The sequence below is a fragment of the Acipenser ruthenus genome, chromosome 34 (assembly GCF_902713425.1).
Source record: "Acipenser ruthenus chromosome 34, fAciRut3.2 maternal haplotype, whole genome shotgun sequence".
In the NCBI taxonomy this organism is placed as follows: Eukaryota; Metazoa; Chordata; class Actinopteri; order Acipenseriformes; family Acipenseridae; genus Acipenser; species Acipenser ruthenus.
In genome coordinates, this window is record NC_081222.1 from 64,807 (window position 1) to 88,471 (window position 23,665).

The 23,665-nt window shown below is 40.5% G+C and overlaps 3 long non-coding RNA genes across 11 annotated transcripts; 1 reads left to right on the forward strand and 2 right to left on the reverse strand.

Annotated features, from left to right (window-relative positions):
- Nucleotides 1–6,931: 6,931 nt before the first annotated feature.
- Nucleotides 6,932–12,797, reverse strand: LOC131705057 (uncharacterized). The gene is made up of 4 exons (XR_009310147.1): nucleotides 10,831–12,797; nucleotides 10,232–10,337; nucleotides 7,699–8,075; nucleotides 6,932–7,396 (listed from the first exon to the last, which is right to left on the reverse strand). It is a non-coding gene; the product is annotated as an uncharacterized LOC131705057 (long non-coding RNA).
- A 581-nt stretch (nucleotides 12,798–13,378) lies between these two features.
- Nucleotides 13,379–17,914, forward strand: LOC131705033 (uncharacterized). Its single transcript, XR_009310134.1, has 7 exons — nucleotides 13,379–13,764; nucleotides 15,349–15,468; nucleotides 15,573–15,619; nucleotides 16,195–16,345; nucleotides 16,913–17,124; nucleotides 17,381–17,694; nucleotides 17,780–17,914. It is a non-coding gene; the product is annotated as an uncharacterized LOC131705033 (long non-coding RNA).
- Nucleotides 17,052–23,327, reverse strand: LOC131705032 (uncharacterized). Of its 9 annotated transcripts, none has more exons than XR_009310129.1 (7): nucleotides 22,626–23,327; nucleotides 22,191–22,279; nucleotides 21,917–22,060; nucleotides 21,532–21,642; nucleotides 20,438–20,522; nucleotides 19,641–19,855; nucleotides 18,292–18,976 (listed from the first exon to the last, which is right to left on the reverse strand). It is a non-coding gene; the product is annotated as an uncharacterized LOC131705032 (long non-coding RNA). The 9 variants fall into 9 exon arrangements; XR_009310131.1 differs by having other exon boundaries at nucleotides 22,173–22,279; XR_009310126.1 differs by adding an exon at nucleotides 17,052–17,140 and having other exon boundaries at nucleotides 17,563–18,976; nucleotides 21,917–23,327.
- Nucleotides 23,328–23,665: the final 338 nt, after the last annotated feature.

The window sequence follows — 23,665 nt, forward strand, 5'->3', positions numbered from 1 at the left end:
TCAGTCAATATGTAGCGGTATTGTGAAGCGGGATGTGGGGCTGCTCAATGCCTTGCTCACTGGGTGTGCTTCTATTCTTTTAAACAAAGTAAGGAGAGAAGAGGACAGTGGGAGGAGAGAGTACAGAGGAGAGGAGAGAGGGGAGAGGGGAGAAGAGAGGGGAGAGGTGGAGAGGGCAGAGCAGTATTCCTCAGTCCAGGAAGGACAGCTCCATGCACTCCACAGCCTCAGGGTGAAGCATGCAGGTTGCCAGCCGCTCCATATCATCCAGGCTCAACAAGCGCAGCCTCCGCTCGTAATCCTGAGAGAGAGGCAGAGGGAGAGACAGAGTCACAACTACACGCTGCTCTACACCTGCATTTCAGAGTGTGTGTGCTGCAGCTGTGATTGTGTGTGTGTATCTGTGTCACTGTACAGCTGTGTCTGTGTGTGTTTGTATAATAGTGTGCATGTGCTGCAGCTAGGATTGTGTGTGTAGCAGTGTTTATTGTGTTCAATTTATCTTGTGTAGCTGCTCCAGACTCACTGTGTGTGTGTGTGTGTGTGTGTGTTTATTGTGTTCAGGTTACCTTGTGTTGCTGCTCCAGACTCTCACTGCGTCGGCAGGGCTGAAGTGTTTGTTCAGAAGAGCAGGCAGGCTGTGCCACACTGACCCGGGTTTGAGGCGAGGAGTGAGAGGAGGGGTGAGGCGAGGGGTAAGAGGAGGGGTGAGCTGTGCTGAGCTGTGCTGTGCTGTTCAGCCTACCTGCCAGCACCTTGCCTTTGTAGAGGAGTCCCTGTTGATTGACAGGTATGTTGAGCCTGTCAGAGACCAGACTCCAGACTGTGGAGACCTTCTCATCCTCACAGACCTGTCAAGGACAGGAGAGAGACAAGAACACACAGACACACAGTGAGGGGATGAGCATTAAACACTGAAACTACATCTTCATCAGTACACAAGCCTCGAGTGAAGTGACATCCCTCATCTGCCACCATGCAAATGCACTTAGTGTCATTTCAAACGGGATTGAGATTATTATGCTCATGAGCTAAAATGCAATGACAACGTGCGATTATAAACAATAAAGATGACCCCCAGTCAATATAGCCGGGGGAATCACACCCCCGTCAAACCGCACCCTGCTGATCAGAGCTCACAAAGACAAACACATTATTAAAAGCCACTCAGCAAACAGTCACAAGCGGGTCCGGACGGCCATTTGTTATTAAAAATGCGGGATTCAAAAACAACCGCTGCACTGAATAATAAACAAAGTAAACGAGATGCACTCACCTGGTTTAACGAGCGCTGTCCCTCGTAGTCTGTGTAAAACAATAGCAAACGCCTCCTCACATGGCGTCCTTCTTCCACAAACTTATCACATGAAATACAGTCGTTTCACACAGACACACGCCTCCGGCTGAGCTGTCCTCTGCTCTTTACAATTGGTAGCGAACTTCAGGGAGACAGACGAGGCTTTAGCTTTCATTTCCTAGCCAATGCTGCCCTCGTGTGGACATTTAGTAGAACTGCTGTCGAGGGGTTGAATTGAGTGTTAACTAATTCTGCTTCATAAAATCAAATGAAACCTGCTGAAAAACGTCACGTTAGCATACTGAAATACACGCCGCTTGTAGTTTTCCATACACTTAACTAAAAACTGACACAAATATAAAATGTGACATTTCCAAAACTGACGCTGCTCTTTTATTTAAAGAACTGCTCTATCAATACAATGGTCGTCGTGAATCTTGGTTATATTTCTACGTCTGTGATTAAATTATTGCAAACACCCGTATATACTTTCAGATACATTTTAAACCGCTATAAAAGAGAACTACAGTTGATTCCTTCAGGCACGTTCCGGTTTAGAATCGTTGTTTTCTTTGGTTATTTCGAAACCTCCCGTTTTAAAATATGACTGATAGTAAAACAATTCTTCACTAGAAGCATGAAAATATAATATTATTAAAATACTGACGTGGACACGTGTACTAAAAATGTTTTATTAATAATAAATGTATATTTTTAAACAGGTGCGCACCTTGGACAGCTATAGGGTCTATACAAATTAGGTAACGCATTTCTAACTTTTGATTCGCTAACTGCGTTCGCCAATCAGAAGTCATTTAATTTGTGACTTGTCTTTTATCCAATCAGATTGTTTAGGACATGACGTAACCGTTCCACTTTCTCTCCACGAGATAGCCGCATCGGTAAGGAATTCATCAAATAATCTTCCAGCGACTCCCGACTGCAGTACCGGTGCGTGTCCACTGGAGGGAGCCGAGCGCCTCCGTGGCGCCGGCTCCGCATGACTCGAGCGCGTTTGCGACGTCCCTGCCCCGATTGGCCCGTCTGTCGCTGTTTGTGAAGATAGCGTTCGCAGTTTTCACTGTGAACCTCTGGAGCTTGGGAAGAGAAACTGCCCGTGAAAGCTGAGCGACCAAAACTGTGAAAAATTACATCGCTCTGATAAAAATAAGCTCGTTAACAATGCAGAGATGCCAGCTTATAAAAGCAGAACCTAGGAGAACAGCAGCAGCATTTCTTTTTTTAAGGCCAGGGGCTGCTAGCCTGTGAAATGAAAAGGCTCTTGGGTCTGGCAAGCCCGTAAAATTATTTCTGCTGTTTAATCTAGAACTGGTAATTGTAAACACACTGCATTTAAAATGAACAACCCCAACACAAATACTTCAACACAGATTTTTATTTATTTTTTTAAGTTGTAATTGTGTTTCTTCTGGATTAAGAAATAATATAAGAAATTAACCAAGTCTTTGAAAACAAAACTCACCTGGATTTGAGCTCAGACCCCCAAGGTGAGCAGCACAGCATGCTAGTGAACTAGCCCACTGCACCACCTGTGTGCTTGTGACTGCCTTGCTGTCTAACCTTGTATATGAGGTTCACTTCCCTTGTCAGAGGTCGCACTGCAGGAGTTGAGAATCCTGGCGCTGACTGCACAGTTGCAGTCTTTCATGCCACTGAAGAGAGGAGGGATTATGAAACACCCCTGTTACACAGCAGGGCTCGGAGGTAAATACCAGGGATACCAGGTCAATGCTATGAGTGTTAACACTAATCATATATATAATAACTGTGTGGCTTCCAGAGGAACATGTGTTTTTTATATTGTGTTCCTCGTCAAGCTGTGGAATCTGAAGCTGCGCAGCAGAAATGATTCCACTTCCAGCAGGTTGACTTTGTGCAAAGTTTCTATTCTGATGTAAACTTTCATCCCCCCCGAGCCCTGTACTGTCTCCACTAATTCATTATTACTGATGAACCAACGGGAGCGCCAAGCCTTCCTCAATAGGCAAAGCTAGCGCTGCTGTTCAGGGTGAGCATCCCTCAGCACTGCCAGCAAGCACTCGGGCGCTGGGGAGCAAAGCAGCACAAGAGCCTGGATGTCTTGGCTTTGCAGGAGTGAAGGAAGCTCTGTGAACACTGTCCTGAATTAATCACCTCACCTGGGGGGGGGGGGGGGTGTCTATTTATTATTATTTATTTCTTAGCAGATTCCTTATCCAGGGCGACTTACTCAGAAATATTGTTTAATTTAGCTTATGGAGCTACTGTATAATAGGGTTGGGTTTGATAATCCCTCCTCTCTTCAGTGGCATGCAACTCTGTGTGTGTGTGTGTGTGTGTGTGTGTGTGTGTGCTGACAAGGGAATTGAATCTCATATACCAGGTTAGAGTGCTAGACTGTCACAAGCAGTTAGGTGGTGCAGTGGGCTGGTTCACTAGCTCTTCCTGCCTTTCCCCTTGGAGGTCTGGGTTCAAAGCCAGCTCACAGGGCATGTGAACTGAGTTTGAAACCAGACCCACAATGCAATGGCACAGCATTACTGATGTCCTTTGATTAAGAGAAATGATAAATGAACACCAGAATTGTGTTTAAAGTCTTGTGTTGTGTGCTTGTTTTGTTTCTCCACAGCGTCTGTTTGTTTGAATCTGTCAGATACAACAGAAGTGACTCTTTTATTGGATATTTTCAAGGCAGTAATCACCTCTGTTGTACAGATCATTAGGCCAGTTCAAGTCACAAATGAGTACAGTGGTACAGCTGGCAGAATGGCTCAGTTGGTAGAGTACAGGGCCCTGATTTCCAGGGCTGGTGGTTCAAACCCTGCTCACGGTAGTTTTTTTATTCAAGTTGGTTAATTTGCCTTGTAGGCAATGTAAACCTAACATCAAGGACAGCTGCTAGGTGGTGCAGTGGGGGCGGTCCCTGTGCCTAAATGCTCTTTACCTTGAGAGACTGGGATCAAATCCAAGCTGCAGATTGATAGAAGTGACTCTTTTATTGGATATTTCCAATGATCTGCATTTTGTACAAATTATTAGTTAATGTACTGGAGGTCATTTGACAGAAGGAAAACGCAGCTCTCTGGCTGGCTCTGTTGGTAGAGCACTGGACTCTGACTTCCAAGGTTGTTGGTTCAAGTCACATGTAAAGCACAAGTGTTAATCTATTGATTTCAAAAATATTATTAAACTTACCTGTTTATAAGGTTTGGTTTTGAATCCAGTTCATCACAAATTAAACAAAGCTAAGAATCACCTCTTAGCCCCCAGGTCCTCACCACACAATGTAATAATGTGTTTCAAACAACATCAGCACCAGTCGGCGGGATAGCTCTGTTGGTAGAGCAGAGACCCGTGATTCCCTGGGTAGCGGGTTCAAACCCGGGGCAGGTGTTTCCTTTTCATTTTCAAACACTTTACCTATTTTGATAGACTTGTGTTTACGTAACAGGACAAGGGGTCAGTGGTCTAAGCATACAAATAATATAAAGAGGATGATATAAGGGCTTCTGTGCAAAGCTGGGTTGTCACGAGCAGACAGGTGGTGCAGTGGGCTTGTTCACTAGCATGCAGTGCTGTTCACATTGGGGGACTGGGATCAAATCCCGGTGAGTTCCTCCTTTGTTTTCAAAGACTTGGTTAATTTCTTATATAAGACAATGAAAAAGCAGACTACTCCGTGGAAGTAAGATGGACTGGGTTCAAATCCAGGCGAGTTCTTTGCTCGTTTCAAAGAATGTGTTAATTGAGCTTATATATAGTGTGAACCAAAGCATTCCTGTGGGAGCTGGTGGCGCAGTGGCTATGCTGATGGCCTTCTCTCCCTGAAGACGGTGGTTCGAATCCCGGTCCTGGAAGCGAGTTTCTGAGGTAAGTAATGCTGTTGGTTGTGAGTCATGGTGGTTGGTTGTAAATCTGGGTGTTGACTGTAAGTAATGATGCAGGTTGTAACTAACGATGTTGGTTGTGTCTCCACAGACGGAGGAGGGCCGTGTGCCCTGAAGAGGAGCCGGAAGAGGATGAAGAGGGGGCTGGGGCCCCCGGCCGTGGGGGAAGTGGAAGATGGGGGTGTTGGTACCAGAGAGGAGGAAAAGAAGGAGGTGGTGTAAACATGGGGGAGCAGGCAGGGATATTCCTTTTGCACTGCCATCTGACAGGGAGCGTCTCTTTATGTCCTATAATCATCTCTAGAGCTCAGCTGATCATTGCAGGGCATAAAAGGCAAGGTAACATCCCTGCCTGCTCCCCCATGTTTACACCTCCTGCTTTTCCTCCCCCCATGGTACCAACACCCCCGTCTTCCACTCCCCCCACGGCCGGGGGCCGAAGCCCCCTCTTCATCCTCCTCTTCAGGGCACACGGCCCTCCTCCGTCTGTGGAGACACAACCAACATCGTTAGTTACAACCTGCATCATTACTTACAGTCAACACCCAGATTTACAACCACCACCATGACTCACAAACAACAGCATTACTTACCTCAGGAACTCGCCTCCGGGACCAGGATTCGAACCACCGTCTTCAGGGAGAGAAGGCCATCAGCATAGCCACTGCGCCACCAGCTCCCACAGGAATGCTTTGGTTCACACTATATATAAGCTCAATTAACACATTCTTTGAAACAAGCAAAGAACTCGCCTGGATTTGAACCCAGTCCATCTCACTTCCACGGAGGAGTCTGCTTTTTCATTGCCTTATATAAGAAATTAACCAAGTCTTTGAAAACAATGGAAGAACGCACCGGGATTTGAACTCAGTCCCCCAAGGTGAGCAGCACAGCATGCTAGTGAACTAGCCCACTGCACCACCTGTCTGCTTGTGACTGCCTTGCTGTCTAACCTTGTATATGAGGTTCACTTACCTTGTCAAAGATCGCACACTGCAGGAGTTGAGAATCCTGGCGCTGGCTGCACAGTTGCAGTCTTTCATGCCACTGAAGAGAGGAGGGATTATGAAACACCCCTGTTACACAGCAGGGCTCGGAGGTAAATACCAGGGATACCAGGTCAATGCTATGAGTGTTAACACTAATCATATATATAATAACTGTGTGGCTTCCAGAGGAACATGTGTTTTTTATATTGTGTTCCTCGTCAAGCTGTGGAATCTGAAGCTGCGCAGCAGAAATGATTCCACTTCCAGCAGGTTGACTTTGTGCAAAGTTTCTATTCTGATGTAAACTTTCATCCCCCCCCCGAGCACTGTACTGTCTCCACTAAATCATTATTACTGATGAACCAACGGGAGCGCCAAGCCTTCCTCAATAGGCAAAGCTAGCGCTGCTGTTCAGGGTGAGCGTGCCTCAGCACTGCCAGCAAGCACTCGGGCGCTGGGGAGTAAAGCAGCACAAGAGCCTGGATGTCTTGGCTTTGCTGGAGTGAAGGGAGCTCTGTGAACACTGTCCTGTCCTTTCTACAGAGGAAAAGGACAGGTGGAGGGCCATGAAAAGGCTTCAGAGGCTTCTAGTCGTAGTTTAAAGTTTCAGCCAATAAAAGTGCCACGTTGTGTGTCTGTATTGTAGCTGCGATTACTGCCTGGTGATTGAGAATAAATATGTATGGATCCCCTTTCAGGGCTTGTTGTGTGACAGGATGCTGCATGGAGCCATGAAGAAGGGAAACGTCCACACAGTATGTATTTCCAAACGTCCGGATTTATTAAAGAAAAAGGCTTGAAAGTAAAACAATCTCCCCTCTACGAGCAATGGTAATGGAAGGGCTGCAGTCCCCAGCAAAAACACACTCTGTTACCCACAAGCCTCCTGCACCAAACTGGGCTCCTTTTAAAATAGCAGAAAGGAGAAAATGTGGTTTGTCTTACCAAACACACACAATGCGAACAGTCAGTCAATATGTAGCGGTATTGTGAAGCGGGATGTGGGGCTGCTCAATACCTTGCTCACTGGGTGTGCTTCTATTCTTTTAAACAAAGTAAGGAGAGGGGGAGGAGAGAGGGGAGAGGTGGAGAGGGCAGCAGCAGTATTGCTCAGTCCAGGAAGGACAGCTCCATGCACTCCCCATTGCCTCAGGGTGAAGCATGCGGGTCGCCAGCCGCTCCATATCATCCAGGCTCAATAAGCGCAGCCTCCGCTCGTAATCCTGAGAGAGAGGCAGAGGGAGAGACACAGAGTCACAACTACACGCTGCACTACACCTGCATTTCAGAGTGTGTGTGCTGCAGCTGTGATTGTGTGTGCGTCTCTGTGTCACTGTACAACTGTGTCTGTGTGTGTCTGTATAACACTGTGCATGTGCTGCAGCTAGGATTGTGTGTGTGTAGCAGTGTTTATTGTGTTCAGGTTACCTTGTGTAGCTGCTCCAGACTCTCACTGTGTGTGTGTGTGTCTGTTTGTGTGTGTGTGTGTATATAGCAGTGTGTGTGTTTATTGTGTTCAGGTTACCTTGTGTTGCTGCTCCAGACTCTCACTGCGTCGGCAGGGCTGAAGTGTTTGTTCAGAAGAGCAGGCAGGCTGTGCCACACTGACCCGGGGTGAGGCGAGGCATGAGAGGAGGGGTTAGGCGAGGGGTGAGAGGAGGGGCGAGGGGTGACAGGAGGGTTGAGGCGAGGGGTGAGAGGAGGGGTGAGGTGTGAGAGGAGGGGTGTGGCGAGGGGTGAGGTGTGACAGGAGGGGTGAGGCGAGGGTGAGGGGTGAGGTCTGAGAGGAGGGGTGACACGGAGTGCTGTTCTTGCTCGGGTGACACTTTCTCTGTTGGGGGCGTCACAACGAGTTCAGCTTGGAATCGGGAGCGATGGAGTCATGTGACAGTCTGTGCTCATCTGAGAGAGAGAGAGGGAGGGGGAGAAACAGGAGAGATTCAAGACCAGGTAGATTAACTCTTAGCTGCTGACTCGGTGTAATTTCATAACTTTTGTTACGATGACAAAACACGTCATATCTCTGCCGTCCAATCAGCAATTTTGTTTTTTTAAAGTATGAGTCATAGCCATGACTACGGGGCTTGTCATGATACCATTGGTTTAGGGCTAGGGTGGGCGGGACATATAATATTTTGATTACAAGGGCGAGTCTCTGCTGGCGCCATTGTGACTGAGTGCACAGCAGAGTCGAAGCTCTGTATCTCCAGTTTTACAATCCCAAGAGTGCTAATCTACATATCATCTAAACGGGAGGTACTTGGGCTAATTAACCATATTGTTGTTGTTTTTTTTTTCAACTTGATATTGTTTTTTTGTGCTGAGTACATCTGCAGTGTTTATTTTTGTTTTGTTTTCGCTGTGTCTCGTGTGCTCGCTTGCTTGCTGGGCAGGGCTAACTTCATGACCGCTGTAGACGAGAGGAGCTACTGTACCAACACCACGTTTCGTTTTGTTTGTTTGTTTTTTTAAACATCTTTCTTATAGTTAGTTTCACATACGTTTTTATTTTAGACTTGTTTTTCCTCAGGAGAGAAGGCAAAACTAACAGGTCTATCGCATGTGATGCAAAGTTAGGCGTTTGTGTACGTCTGTGTTTTACTTTTTCTAGTCGATTCGTTATTTCTCTGTAGTCGTTATTATTATTTAATTATGCATCTATTATTTTTTAACTTTTTTTATTCGATGTGTAAAAGAATGAGGAAAACACCTTGTTTAGTTTTTATTTTTACGTTGTGTATGTAGCCTATGTAAAAAACAAAGACATTTAGCTGGAGTTATTATTTAGCCATGTATTTTATTACTCGTTTACTGTGTGTAAAGAACAGAAAACATTATTTAGCTGTTGTCACTATTATTATTTAGCCATGTATTTTATTACTTGTTTACTTTTTTATGTGTGTGAAAAAGGATGGAGCAGAATTTTAATATTAGTATTAATATTATTATTATTATTATTATTATTATTATTATTATTATTATTAATTGGTATTTATTTTAATGTTTTATGTGGGTGTGTGTAAGCCAGAAAATGGATGGAGACAATCAGCTCTAGCATGTGGTTCAGTCACTGAAGAGGAGGAGGGCCCTGACTGAGGAAGAGATCGAGGGCATGTACGCCATGGAGGAGGACCTCCCTGATGAAGAGCTGCTGCAGGAGGATGAGGAGGAGGAGGAGGAGAGTGATCTGGAGGAGCCCCAGTCCAGCACTTCAACTGCAGGGTAGTTTTGATAATAAATATATACAGCACAATATGGAAGGTTTTATTTTTTTGTCTCCCTCCCTCCCAAATAAAATTCTTAATTTCAGAGTTTTATTTGTAATATACTTTTTTTTTCAAATAAAAAAATTAAACATTTTACTTGATAACTTGTGTGTTGTTTCTTTATTTTCGTACTGAAATATAATTGTATCTCAAACAGGGCAACAGTGTTTCCAGTCTCACTTTTTGCCAAGTTTTAACCCTGGTCTGCCTTTGCCATTTCGGAGGTTGATTTTTGTAAAATACTAGGCATTGCAAAACCTTATCTAGCTCTGCAACTGTTCAAGATATTTCAATTCTGATTTCAGATTTGAATTCCTTGGAAAATTGTGCAGCTACAATATACTCTAAGTTTTTTTTTTTTTATATAACACTTGGAAAGAGGTTGAAATTGACCATTTTTAAAAATATTATTTATTATTTTTCATATTTCGATAATTTTTTGGGAGGTGTAGCTCATATGAAAATAAAAATAAAATCACCCCACAACAAAATAAATTACATCAATGGAAAGATCTACTTAATGCCTTTCTGTAGGTGTATTGGGTTTTCATTTCTGATTTAAGGTTCCAAAACTACAAGTGTTTAAACAGAAAGTGTTCATGTTTATGACCGGATATGTTTATTCCCCGTAGGCAGCATAGGGTTAAAACACTTCATGCAACTCAAAGATGATAAAAGATTGAAAACACTTTGTTTGCAGGTGTTACTGTTAATAGATATATGTAGAATAACATGCATGCTTTTTAACTGAGTGCTGAGCTGTGCTGTGCTGTGCTGTGCTGTTCAGCCTACCTGCCAGCGCCTTGCCTTTGTAGAGGAGTCCCTGTTGATTGACAGGTATGTTGAGCCTGTCAGAGACCAGACTCCAGACTGTGGAGACCTTCTCATCCTCACAGACCTGTCAAGAGACAAGAACATACAGACACACACTGAGGGGATGAGCATTAAACACTGAAACTACATCTTCATCCTCACAGGACAGGAGAGAGACAAGAACACACAGACACACAGTGAGGGGATGAGCATTAAACACTGAATCTACATCTTCATCAGTACGCAAGCCTCGAGTGAAGCAACATCCCTCATCTGACACCATGCAAATGCACTTAGTGTCATTTCAAACGGGATTGAGATTATTATGCTCATGAGCTAAAAGGCAAGAACAACGTACGATTATAAACAATAAAGATGACCCCCAGTCAATATAGCCGGGGAATCACACCCCCGTCAAACCGCACCCTGCTGATCAGAGCTCACAAAGACAAACACTGTTAAAAGCCACTCAGCAAACAGTCACAAGCGGGTCCGGACGGCCATTTGTTATTAAAAATGCGGGATTCAAAAACAACCGCTGCACTGAATAATAAACAAAGTAAACGAGATGCACTCACCTGGTTTAACGAGCGCTGTCCCTCGTAGTCTGTGTAAAACAATAGCAAACGCCTCCTCACATGGCGTCTTTCTTCCACAAACTTATCACATGAAATACAGTCGTTTCACACAGACACACGCCTCCGGCTGAGCTGTCCTCTGCTCTTTACAATTGGTAGCGAACTTCAGGGAGACAGACGAGGCTTTAGCTTTCATTTCCTATCCAATGCTGCCCTCGTGTGGACATTTAGTAGAACTGCTGTCGAGGTGTTGAATTGAGTGTTAACTAATTCTGCTTCATAAAATAAAATGAAACCTGCTGAAAAACGTCACGTTAGCATACTGAAATACACGCCGCTTGTAGTTTTCCAATTTACTTAACTAAAAACTGACACAAATATAAAATGTGACATTTCCAAAACTGACGCTGCTCTTTTATTTAAACAACTGCTCTATCAATACAATGGTCGTCGTGAATCTTGGTTATATTTCTACGTCTGTGATTAAATTATTACAAACACCCGTATATACTTTTAGATACATTTTAAACCGCTATAAAAGAGAACTACAGTTGATTCCTTCACGCACGTTCCGGTTTAGAATCGTTGTTTTCTTTGGTTATTTCGAAACTGGCCGTTTTAAAATATGACTGATAGTAAAACAATTCTTCACTAGAAGCATGAAAATATAATACTATTAAAATACTGACGTGGGCTGCTAGCCTGTGAAATGAAAAGGCTCTTGTGTCTGGCAAGCCAGTAAAATTATTTCTGCTGTTTAATCTAGAACTGGTAATTGTAAACACGTGGCATTTAAAATGAACAACCCCAATACAAATACTTCAACACAGATTTGTATTTATTTTTTTTTAAATTGTAATTGTGTTTCTTCTGGATTTAAATATCAGTAATGAAGACTGAGTGCTTCAAACCTGGACTGAAATATTCAGCCTCAAAACTATATCAAAATAACAACACCTGAAGAAAGATTTGTGTTTATTGAAGAGACAGCTGCTGTAGGAGAGCAGGATCGGGAGATTGGCGGGTAGGATACTAGGGAGTACATTTACAAGAGGGACCCTAATTAACTGGGAATAAATTAATCTTTTTGTGTCGTTGGCAATGTTACCTGAAAGCAGCGTCAATGTTATTTCATAACATTAGTTACGAACGTTCTCGTAACTTTACGAAAACCTTCCAAAGAAATGTTCTTTACAAATTACTTCATGTTATCCTGACTTTCGAATAACATTCTTCTAACGTTCTGGGCACATCATTGTGTTAGCTGGGTTACTATCCAATCTATTACTGACACCTTGTGGTCATGATTCGCAACTGCACGTCATTAAAGTTGCTTAACATTCAATTTCTGCAAGTGTGTCACATGATACTCGTTTCGTGTTGTTTGTATACTCTTAGTAAATTAATGGTACAACCAAAAATATGTTTTAAAACAAACACCATTTATTTATTTTCACAACATAGAACAGCATAAACATTCTGCATGGAGAAATGTGATCGCACAGTTCCGTTTTTACAAAGCTGGTAAAGGATTTACTCGTGAGTCAGGGCAGTACATGTGTTTATTAGAGTGACTGTATCCTACTTACAGCGCATCGACTCAAACAACACGGGTGTAAAAAAAGCCCCCATAACTGACCCCTGTCACGCAATTAAGCGATCATTTTTTAAAAACTAGTTCTGTGAGTAAATCCTTTACCAGCTTTGAAAAACGGAACTGTGTGATCACATCTGTCCATCCACAATGTATTCCTTTTTAATTTATTGGAATGGCTGCTGCCCGCTAAAACTCACCGGAGGATGATTATTAATCCCTCCTAATAAATAATAATTATAAATCTTTAATAGCCTAATAATCTGATTCTCACGCGCGCTGTCTACAACATTGACATTTAATCAGTAGAGGGGTTGGAGAGAAGAGGGGAGCTCCGATTGGCTGCCTTGGTGAGAAGAGGGGAGCTCCGATTGGCTGACTCGGCGACAAGAGGGGAGCTCCGATTGGCTGGCTGGGTGACAAGAGGGGAGCTCCGATTGGCTGGCTGGGTAACAGGAGGGGAGCTCCGATTGGCTGGCTGGGTGACAAGAGGGGAGCTCCGATTGGCTGACTCGGTGAAAAGAGGGGATCTCCGATTGGCTGACTTGGTGACAAGAGGGGAGCTCCGATTGGCTGGCTGGGTGAGAAGAGGTGAGCTCCGATTGGCTTACTCGGTGACAAGAGAGGAGCTCCGATTGGCTGGCGGGCTGACAAGTGGGGCGCTCCGATTGGCTGATTCGGTGACAAGAGGGGAGCTCCGATTGGCTGGCTGGGTGACAAGTGGGGAGCTCCGATTGGCTGGCTGGGTGACAAGAGGGGAGCTCCGATTGGCTGACTCGGTGACAAGAGGGGATCTCCGATTGGCTGGCTTGGTGGCAAGAGGGGAGCTCCGATTGGCTGACTTGGTGACAAGAGAGGAGCTCCGATTGGCTAACGTCTAACGTCAGGGCCGGCATTATGGCAAGGCAAGCAAGATAAATTAACCACTCAGCTTTTGAGTTTAGTTGACGAGCCAACCTCCGTTTAAAAAAAAAAAAAAAAAAAAAAAAGTTATCGTGGGTTGACAGACAGAATTTCCCAGCACTAAGTTTCTTTGTATAATCCCTGCCATGCTACTGTAGCCTATCAGGCTTTGTTGAGCTGACTCGCTTGTGTTTCAGCTGCTAGTTTCGGAAACACTGGAGGGAGTGTGAAGTACTGGGACTTGTGAGGAAATTATTTGTTTCAAACTGGCTATGGTACATTTTGTTTTTTAATTAATGCATTATTTAAGCATTCATTTTTGTCTGGGGGGGTAAAACCCCACTTGCGTTTTAAAGAAAAACGAGCTCGGTTTGGATAACTGTATCGCATGAAAAGAAACTACAGCTGAATGATGATTGTACGAGAATGGCGAGGGAGTAAGTACAAACATTTATTATAATAATATAGTACAATATTGAAGTTTAATATTCTGTTTTTGGCTCATTGTCCCGTTTTTCACAAACGCATGTTACCATACAGGGATGTCAGTAAAATTCGATTTCATAAAAATGAGCGCAGCATTAACATTGTTAATGTGGTTAAGGGACGTAAGGCTTCTGTTTACTTTGCAAGTAGCGTACAATTACATTGTAGATAAATGCCGTTTCATTGTGCTTTAAACAGGTCATAAACGGGCTGGTTTGTGATTTTATATTGAAGTTCAGTAAGATCATCAATGTAGCATTATGGATTTTGTTAACGGTAAATTATATATGTGTATATGTGAGGACTGGGAATAATCGACCCGCATAAGTGTAATCCTGTTTAAATGTATAGCTGAATATTTATAATATTTTTATAAATTTTTATTTTTTATAATATTTATGAAAAAAAACGGCTATACAAGTACGACTACTAATAATAACGTAATATCAGAACTACTAATATATGCTTACTCATATTAACTTTTTATGAAGCGCTCAATGCAAACGAACGGTTTCAGTCTTTTTCGTTTTTTTTGTCTGGATCAGAAGGAAACTTTATATTTCTGTCCAGAACAAAAGAATCGGGCATTACTGTAATGTTACCGCGCTCGGCATTTTGGTCATCTTCCATAGTAATGCTGACTGTGAAAGAGTGTTCAGCTTGGTGACCAAAAACAAAACCCAACACAGAGCCAGCCTGAGCACAGACATGCTAAGATCACTGGTAACGCACAAAGTCCTGATGTCAGCGAAGCAGCAAGTGTGTCACACACAAACCTTTCGTGACACCTTGCTCAGGAAAGCCAAGTCAGCCACCTATGAAGCTTATACATTTCAATTTGTTTTGTTTTGACAGTAAATAAAATACCAACATACTACAAAAATGGCTATTTTCTGTACTTAAAATAATTTTTCAGTTGGTATAAATTAAAAAGGTTTCATCTATACTAAGGTAAACAAAATTAAATTTAAACTGAAACAATCATATCTAATCTCATTATTTTTTTACTGATAATTTCATCCTCAGAACTCTCCAGAGTGTAGCATTTAGCTGTTTGATACCCTAAAGCAATTCTGAGGGGAAGCCGAGATGTCCTCGTGAAAGAGTGCTACTCAAAATGAAATGTCAAGGTTGGCAGGTCTGGGACGTTGAGGTCACATTCCCTCTGGGCTCAATACAGCTTAAAGGCAGGAAAGGAAAAAAGCCTTTTCAGGGTCTTGGCCTCTGCAGAATCATTTCCACTAATTCTGTTTTCTCTGTATATTCATATATATTTAGATTTGCCATTTTCATATTTCTTGTATTCCAATATTGTAATTTAAGGCTCATCCAGGTAAATTGTCTAATTTAGTTCATGAAAATATGTAACTTCATATCGAGGGAAGTCTTTTTCATTCAATTGTTAACATAAATGAAAAAGCTGCTGCAAATGAGCATTGTACAGTTTAATTTGAATGATCTTGAACAAAGCTTTTGGGATGATGTTTTCGGCCGTTTAGACTCTTATTTTCAGGGTTATTAATCTCTGTCTCCAGCTCTTTTGATTTGTAGAAGCAGTTTATGGGCCGGACAGACGTGTGAAGGCCAGCGGCGTGGAAGACCTCATCGCAGAGACGCTGAGATTCACGCCTCACACAGGAGGAAAGGAGCGACAGGTGAATCACGCTCATGTTCATTCAAATCTAAGTGAACGTACCTTTTTACTTGTGCATGTGCTTTCTCCAAACTGTCATTTTAACCCAACCCTTTTCTTTTCTAGGCAACTTCGTGGAACTGACAGTGAAGCCGGGCCATCATTCCTCTGAAGTGAGCTTTTGAATTCTTATAAACACTCTGGGTTTCAAGTTCAGTATCAGTTTTGGATGCATTTCAAATAAACCTCATGTGACCTCTCCATGCGCTTACACACACACACACACAGACGCACACACACTGACTTTTTTTTTAACTAATCAGATTAGGTATGTGTACATAGACATAAAGGATTTTTTCCCCCCACACACTCTTGTAATCTGCTTTCATATTTTTTATGCTTTATTTTCTGTATGTATTTACTCTCTATTTTTTAATGTCTACTGTTGTCTGTGGCTAATTTATTACAGTGAAGTTGTTACATTGTAATTTTTTATAGTAGATTGTATTTTGATGCTTGATAAACCTTGGAAAAAGTCGTCTGCTAAATGTCTGCAATAATAATAATAATAATAATAATAATAATAATAAATTACACTTAATGTGTTCAATGCAACATTGGGCCTGTACTGTCAAAAACATACTTTCCAAGTATGGAAATATTTCAGTAGAATAGCACGGTGTGACCCTCTGCGGTATGAGGCCTCCACCAACACTATACTGTATATTTATTGATGTATTTTTAATAGGGTACAGCAATGCAGAATGAGAGAAACTATGAGGATTGTTGATCCAATTGGGACACTTTTGTGAAGACTTGAGCGTTACCCAACGAAGAGCCTACAGTGTTCCTTCTCCTTTGTCACTCTGGCACATAGATGGGAATCATGAGTTAATTCAGTAAGTACACAAATACAAAACATACTTTAAATTTGAACACAAAGTATCAATACATTAAAAATGTATTTACAAGCATAAGGCAATGTATATTACTAATAGTATGTAGTACATCACTGCATCACCTTGTATTTCAATGAAGTTCAACATTGCATTCACTGCAGAACAAGATACTGTGTTACTATTAGTAAAATGTATTGTGATATTTTGTGTTAAATGATAATAATATCTTCCAATTAGTCTTTTGGATGAGGCTTTAAACTGAGGCCCTGACTCTCTGTGGCCATTAAAGATCCCATGGGGCACATTTCAAAAGGAGTAGGGTTGTCAACCCTGGTGTCCTGGCTAAATTCCAGTTCACCAATAACTGCTTCCGCATATTCTTCCACTCCCCTTCATCCAATTGTACCGATTTCATAAGAACTGTAAACGCTTTGGAAGCATTTACAGTTATTAAAAGCACGATAAGTGTATAATAGCACATTTTAGAAACACAGGCAAAGTAGGAACTACAGTACAAAGAAGCAAATATTTTGTTCTGGTTAACATTGTATCTTATTTTGCCTACAGATGGAGGATAGTCATTCATGGCGGCATTGATGGCTACAGTAGAAAAATAGTGTACCTGAAAGCCAGCAACATCAACAGAGCTTGTACAGTTTTTGAAAGTTTTGTTGGAGCTGTATATCAGTTTGGCTTACCATCACAAGTCCGAAGTGACAAAGGCCTTGAAAACATTGAAGTGGCTCGATTTATGCTGGAGCATCCTCGTCGTGTGTTGGGTAAATTATTACAGAACTGTAATGGAAAAATAAAGTGCATTTATTCAGTTAAATTTATTGAATTTACATACTGTTTAGTGTCTTGTATTTAATAAGTAAATATTAAGTATTTTATAATTAAAATAAATGACAAAATAATTTCATACTAAGGCAGAATTTAGAATCCTGTGTAAATATTTTGTTTAAAGTAAGTTGGTTTTGCCATCGTTAAAACACTAGCATTTTAAACTGTTTGTCTATTTCTAATTTTTTGTAGACAGAGGAAGCCATATCACAGGTCGAAGTGTGCACAACCAGCACATTGAGAGGCTGTGGCGTGATGTCTGCTACACAGTTACCAGCAATTATTATGCTGCCTTGCAGTACTTGCAGGCAATACAGGCACTTGACCCAGATGATGAACTTCACTACGTGATGATTCCAAGACTGAACATGCACCTTGATATGTGGGACCGACGTCCTCTATCCTCGGAGCACATGAAATCCCCACAGCAGCTATGGATTCAAGGGCTACTGTCAAACTACAGCAGCGGAAATCCCACTTCCTGTGAGACTTGGAACTCTGATATGGTACTTCCTTTTCTTCAGCGATACAAATAAAGGTTACCTTATATATCTAATTAACATGTTAAATTGATTGTCTCCATTTTACTAGATGGATTTTGATAACTATGGAAGGACCTGGAGCCTGCCGTGAATCAGAGCCCCCAGTTTCATTGCAGGACACACTGGTTCCTCTCCTTCCAGTCAACATTGACCCTTTGAGGACGAGCAGCTGTTTCGGACTTGATCTTTATTTAGAAGCATTAAGTGTAGCAAACAACAGAAATGCCTAAATGTAGGTTTTAAGACCTTTACATACCACAACCGCTCCTTTTCATCCTGAAAAGGCTTTCAAACATGTATTGTACAGTGCACTCAGGTTTTAGCAAGGGTTCTCTTCTCATCACCTCTGCAAGTGTTAATGTGAATAGTTTTTATAATAAAAATAATTATTTTTACCCTTTTTATTTTAAACCCAGTTTGTAAAGGCCAATTTCTAGTCAACTTGGAGTATCACAGTATTTTGCCATTTTGATTTAAGTAGTGTTAAATATAATGTGAATATAGCTGATGGATTTGTGTTTTAATTCTCAGTTTAAAAATAAGCTGCAAACAGACTTTACATCACAGAAATGCAAATAGTGTTTATTAATAAGGAGGAAAAGTAAAATGTTCTTTCTTGGAACAACTTAACAACTGTTAAGAATTCTCTATTACCAAAAATCCTTAGGAGGGAAAAGATCCAGCCTATACTTTTATTTAAAGGCTTGTAACATTTCAGCACTGATGTTAATATTGACAGATTGAACTATTACATTTTAATATTTTAGTAAATTGAATTGTAGTGCTTAATAAAGGTGTCTGCTAAATATCTGCAATAATAATAACTACAGGTAAGAATTCTCAACCAAAGGTGACTCACTTGCTAAATTTAAGTGTACAAAGAATTATAGATAACAAAAATGACAAACATAAAAATTCTAGCAGCACTTTGGCATGCATAACATTGTTCTTAGGATCGAACATACTTGTGCCCTTTGACTACAGGTATGGTAAGCAAAGGAATTTGGTTATGCCCTTCCAAAGCCTGGGGAATTTTTAATTCCAAAGTCCATATCATCCCTGAAGGACTCGTATGAATGCCTGCATGGTACCCTTAATATGCTGGAACATGTGTTTGCAAGTGGAAACCGTGAACCATCATGCAAAAATTCAACAGTTGGAGCAGGGTTGAAGCCCAATGCTGGTACACTGTCACTTCCTGTGGCAAAGACAAGGATGTCCTCCAGGGTAACTCCACAAATCCCCACTAAAAAAAACCAAACAGAAAAATACATCAATCATCTTTGTAACTGCCATTGAGGTTTTTCACGGGACGTCACTGCTGTTGGGTCTCCATTTTGAAGGGCAGAAAGCACTGTATGCCAATGGCAGAATAATGTTATTAATATAATTAAAATATGATTAAGTTAAAGACTTTTAAATTGTATCACTGATTATTTTGAAATATGTATGCACACTCTACAGATTTAAGTGATGATTTGTATTTTTTAAATCCTTATATAAAGTTGTTATAATATATGTTTTATGAGCAAGTCCAATTAACTATGTATAAACGTTTACATAGAAGTACTGTAACTAACGGTATATAACTTCATTCATATTAGTTTTGTATTTTAAACAAAGTACTGAATATGTAACCTGTTTAAACCTTGGTCTGATAACAAATAATTAATTTATCTAAATGTCAGGCAATCAATAATAATAATAATAATAATACGCAAGCATTTTATTCATTATACAATTGTTTCTTGACATGTACCTGCTGAGAGCTACATTTTCCATCAAGAACCCTCTCACATGACTGTTTTAAATTGTATATAAACTTCTTAAATGTATACTACTATATTGAGATGCTAGTTCAATGTGGATACACAACATCTTATTGAAATTGCATTTAAAATAAAACGTACTCTCTACATCCAAGAGATAATCCCTCCAATGACATACTGCTTCATTTTCTCTCTCAAACTTGTTACTCCCACAGTCAGATCGCTGCTCTTTGAATAGCTCTTCAAGCACATCAGCAGTCAGCTTCTCTGTCGATTGACAGAAAATAGGTTTGAAGGTTTCAGGGTGGGCCTTCATAGAATCCATTACACTGAGAGAACGGAGTCCTTCTTGCAACCTGTGCAAAATATTTGAATAATGAATGTTCTGAATTAGTAATACAGTAGACACTTGAAAAAAAGATGTACATACCCCAATGCAATGCTTGTTTTCAGAGCATATAAAATATTCTCTTCAATAATAATGTAGATTTTTTTTAAATATATAAAACAAGCCACTGGCTTTCTTCAATACATTAATTATTTAATTAAGTAGCCCAGATGTGGGTAGGGGGAATGTGATTCTCTATGTATTAGTATAAATATACAGCTTGGTGCTAGTCACAACATATAATAAGTGATATTTCTTCAGCACAATATAGGGACAAAGTAGATTCAGTTTGGTTTTCAATTCAGTACACATCTGCATGCTACATAATAACATAGAACACTTTTATTAAACTTCCCAGAACACATTTAATATATATTTAATATATAATTAATATAACAATTAGGCTGTGAATTTAAAAGGCTGAGACTGCTTTGGCTGGCTGAGTTTAGGAATGGAATGAGTCGACTTTATAACTTTTTTGTAACTATGGAGCATCAACATTAGGTGGGTACTGTTCTTTGTAATATTAGATTTTTTGTAAAAAGCATACCTTTCAAACTGTGTTCTTGTTCGCTGAAGAACATACCAGTCGAACCGCCTCGTCCAGTTCCTTTTTAATTGTCTGACTTTGAAATCTTAAAATTGAAATAAAGAGAACATGCATGCACATTGAAGCAAAATATAAATCCAAGAGTCAGCATCCACAATAAATCCTCTTCAGTCCTGACATCCAATATTTATTTATTTTCTAAATATAACCTGTTAATTTATGTTTCTGGATTTAGGACTATTTATTTGCATAAAAAATATCAATATACTTGTTTTAAATACATACAAACATCCACTAAACAAGGAATGCAAAGGAAGAGGACAAATAATGAGAAGCTAGACAAGAATGAGAGTACACATGATTTCATTAAAACCTTTTTTTCAAGTTTAAGCAATGCTTCAAATAATCCACTTTAAAACATTACAGTTTTTTATTTACAAAAGGGCACAGGGGTGCTCCTTGACCAGCCAACAGCTTAAAACACAAATATTTTGGGGCATAGATACAAATTCCATACAGACACAAACAACAAAAATATACATTGAACTTAACTATCAATCAAAACTCAATTAGTGCATTTCATTTCCAGTGTATTATATTCCCAGATACATACAGATTAAACATAAAAGCCTATCAAAACGGTTTTCATCAGCTAAGTACATCTCGGAAGCTAAGCTGTGTGGAAATGAATGGCAACAACTGACTGAATCATGAATATGAAAGTGCAATGTGTCTTTTTGTTGTTTAAAAACAACGATAAAAAGACATCCCATAATCTGGCACAACACAACGACCTCTGACACAAAGAACTCTGACCTCTGCCATCCCATAATCTGGCACAACACAAAGTGTTTACTTTCCTATGGGTGGTGGACATTGTGTTACAATGTTACATTCACAGAAAATGGTGGTGTTCATAAATGTCATGACAAAGAATTCTATGACAAAAAGTTATTTAAATGAATTAATTCTAAACATACATTTAAAATATACAGTCACCAAGCAAATATTAATTTAGTTGTATGAATACATCTGTTCCTCAAGACTTATTTTAATTGGGGGAAAAAACAATCAATAAGGCTTGTAACACTTACTTAAAAGCTGCATGCGAGCTTTCCTTTAGCGATTCCTCTAGAACTCTATTCAGCTGCTCTTCTTCAGAATCACTAAATACATTGTCTTCACTGACAAGGTCCACATAGTCTCTAAGAAACAAAAGAATAAATAAGAAATTCAGCCCACTATAACACTGATAGCATTTGAAGCTCCATTCTTACTTTCCTTCTGCAGTAATAGTCCTTTGATAGTAAAAGTCTTTTAAATTACATCAATGTAATTTAAAATCATTGTGCACAACAGAAATTACTGGCACGGAAACAAACATCGTACTCAATATTAATGTTAAAAAAATAAAAAATATTTTGATTATATAAAAATGACAATTACTTACGAGTACTCCACATTGAAAACATTACATACCTGTACAGTCCACTAGAAGAAGCATGGCACTTGTTGTAATAATTTTGAACATGGGATGTGTTGTCATGTGATGACATAGATAGTTGAGTCTCTTCAGATATCTCCATAACGACATCATCTTCCAAATCAGTGTCATCAGGCTGTCTGAAAACAGTTAACAAAGACATACATGCTTTGAATGTCAAAACATATTTACCACAGATACAAGTCAACCACTATGTTGTAAAAGTAAATGAGCAATTTATATGACAAATACACCAGAAAAACAGATGACCTTCCACAGTTTTCAATGTGTTCTGAAAGGCATTGCAGAGGGATATCTTTTCCACACCTTTTGCACTTCTCCATGACCACCTCTTGACACTACAACAAACAAACACACATTTATTTTTAACATGCTTCATTTTTATAGTATGTGTTACATGTGCATTTACACCTTAACCCAGTGATCTCCAGTCCTGATCGTCGAGGGCCATAGTCCAGCAGGTTTAATGCAATAGATATTGCTCAAAAAGAGACAGTAAGAGCGTGCCAGTGAAGAAATATGTTGAGAGTTGGAAAGGGAGGAATCAAAGGTGACACCAAGGTTTGGGCAGAGGAGGAAGGGGAAAGGGTGATAGAATCAAGGGAAATTCAGATAGAAAGGTCTGTAGAGGGAGGCGAAGAAGAAGGAATATAGAGGAGATCAGATTTTGACAACTGTTCTTACCTCTTCAGCCTCACGCTTCGCAATGCTCTCCAGGTTTTTCTGAAGTGGTCGAATGTAGGCCATTGCCTGGTTCAGGCCACTCTCAGTTCTCAGAAATTTCTCACTGTACTCACCGGCTGGCATTGGAATTGGTGCCAATTGTTTGGTTTTATTAACGGACCTCAACATCTGAAAGCCTCCTGCACCTTTCAATTGTGGAAAATGTGAAAACAGAGTTTCACATAGTTCAGAAAATCCTCAATTTTTGTCTGCAAATGTTATTTTTTTCCTACCAAGGGCTGAATTCTGTAAACCAATGCGGTCTTCTCCATTGGGCACAGTTTGAACATTGGTCTCTGTAAGCAAAAGAAATCACGTGTCCAGGTTTCACTGTGTGTAGTTTTCCGTTTACACTTTCCAGTTTTCTGGAACATCTTTTGCCCCCTTGCCCGATCACATGGCTGAAACAGCTGCACAAGATTTCTTTGAATGTGGTCATTTCTAGGGCAGGGAATCCTGCCTGAATCGACTGTAGGGGTTCCCTGTTGTACTTCAGCTAGTGAGGTTTGCATGTTGTTAAACAAACCTCTAAAAGAACTGGGTGAACACGTCCCAGTACCAGTCTGTGATCCTGAGCCAGCAGTGGCTGTGCTTTCTGACTCTCTCTTCAAAATCCTTGCAGCTTCTTGAAGAAGTCGAGCAGCCTCAACATTGGCACTCTCACCACTACAAAAGGAACGGAACTGAAATCATATATTCACATAAACTAAAATAAAATTAATTAATTTAGCAGATGCTTTAATCCAAAGCTATTTACATACAATCGAACCCCGGAATTCTAACCACCACTCTACACTGCCGCACTGATAAATGTACATATATATATATATAAAATGAATGCTGCAAGTATTTTACACACACAACTGCAGCACTTGTTTGACCTCACAAGAACTAGGAGAACCGTCCTGCTTACACCCTTGTGCTACTCCAAGTATTGATCAGCTTTAAAATAATTTTAAAAAGAAAACTTAACTCTAAATACCTATACATCTAGCAAGTAA